Source organism: Fistularia commersonii, unplaced genomic scaffold (genome assembly GCF_037954325.1).
Source record: "Fistularia commersonii isolate RoL2024-O1a breed Wild unplaced genomic scaffold, RoL_Fcom_v1.0 HiC_scaffold_40, whole genome shotgun sequence".
Classification (NCBI taxonomy): domain Eukaryota; kingdom Metazoa; phylum Chordata; class Actinopteri; order Syngnathiformes; family Fistulariidae; genus Fistularia; species Fistularia commersonii.
Window position 1 is genome coordinate 260,368 of NW_028233998.1, and position 2,133 is coordinate 262,500.

Sequence of the window (2,133 nt, forward strand, 5' to 3'; positions counted from 1 at the left end):
GTCCGGGAGCTCCAATCATACGTTCGGGGGATCTATGTCCGAAGAATGCTCACATTAGCCCGTCTAAGGGGTTCTGCTGCCCCCAAGCTGCTCCGCCTCTGAGAGAAGAAACATTACCTCCGCTCCTCTGCTCCTCCGCTTCTCAGCTCCACCGCTCCTCGGCTATGGGCCCTGGTACTCCCCCCCCCCCCCCTACCTAAACAAACTCTCACACAAAATCACTCACACACACACAAAAACACACAAACACACATACACACACATCTTAACTCATCAGAGCTGTGCTAATACCATTAGCCGAAACGCATCCACAACCAAACAAACATTCGCTCATCCACTCATTCACATGTGTGTGCCCAATGGTACTCCCTGTCCGCGACCCCCCCCCCCCCACCAAAAGAGCCTCTCACACACACATACAGACACAGACACTCACACACACACAGACACACACATACACACATACACACACCTTAAGTCTTCATAGCTGTGCTAATAGCTTTAGCCGAAACGCATCCACAACCAAACAAACATTAGCTCATCCACTCATTCACATGTGTGTGCCCAATGGTCCTCTTCTCCGCTCCACCGCTCCTCCGCTATAGGCCCTGGTACTCCCGATCCGCTGGACTCAGGAGAATTATGGGACGTGCTTCTGCCCTCCATCCGCTTCACAGCTCATCCGCTCCAGGCCCAGCTACCCCCTGTCCGCGCCCCCCCCCCCACACACACAAACACACACACACACACACACACACAAGAACACACAAACACACAAACACACACACACAAACACACCTTAAGTCATCATAGCTGTGCTAATAGCTCCCAAGCTTCCCCGCCTCTGAGAGGAGAAACAATACCTCCGCTACTACGCTCCTCCGCTTCTCAGCTCCACCGCTCCTCCGCTATGGGCCCTGGTACCCCCCCCCCACCTAAACACACTCACACACACACAAAAACACACAAACACACACACGCGCACACACACACACACACACACACACACAAACACACCTTAACTCATCATAGCTGTGCTAATAGCATTAGCCGAAATGCATCCACTACCAAACAAACATTAGCTCATCCACTCATTCACATGTGTGTGCCCAATGGTCCGGGAGCTCCAATCATACGTCCGGGGGATCTATATCTGGAGAAGGCTCACAGTGGCCGGTCTAAGGCGTCCTACTGCCCCCAAACTTCCCATCCTCTGCCTTTGAGAAAAGAAAAATTACCTCCACTCCTCCATTCCTCTGCTTCTCCGCTCCACTGCTCCTCCGCGAAGGGCCCTGGTACCCCCCCCCCCCACCTAAACAAACTCTCACACATACACACACGAACACACTCACACAGACACAAAAAACAAACACACACACACACACACACACACACACACACACCTTAATTCATCATAGATGTGCTAATAGCATTAGCCGAAACGCATCCACAACCAAACAAACACTAGCTCATCCACTCATTCACATGTGTTTGCCCAATGGTAATCCCTGTCCGCGACCCCCCCTCCCCCACCAAAAGAGCCTTTCACACACACACACACACACACACACACAAAGACACTCACACACACACAGACACACACATACACACATACACACATTAAGTCATCATAGCTGTGCTAATAGCATTAGCCGAAATGCATCCACAACCAAACAAACATTAGCTCATCCAGTCATTCACATGTGTGTGCCCAATGGTCCGCTTCTCCGCTCCTCTGCTCCTCCGCCCTCCGCAACCGCCAGACATAAGCGAATCAGGCTCCAGGCCCTGGTACTCCCAATCCCCGGGACTTACGCGAATTGTCGGCCGGGCTTCCGCTCACCTCCGCTCCTCCGCTCCACCGCTCATCCGCTCCGGGCCCTAGTACTCCTGAACTGCTGCACATCATTAAATCACGCTACAGGCCCTGGTACTCCCTGTCTCAGGGATTTAGGCATATTGTGGTCCATCATTCCGCTCTTCTCCGCTCCTCCGCTCCTCCGCTCCTCCGCTCCTCCGCTCCTCCGCTCCTCCGCTCCACCGCTCCACCGCTTCTCCGTTCTTCCGCTCATCCGCTCCGCCGCTCATCCGCTCCGTGCCGTAGTAGTCCAGAACTGCTGGACATAAGCGAAT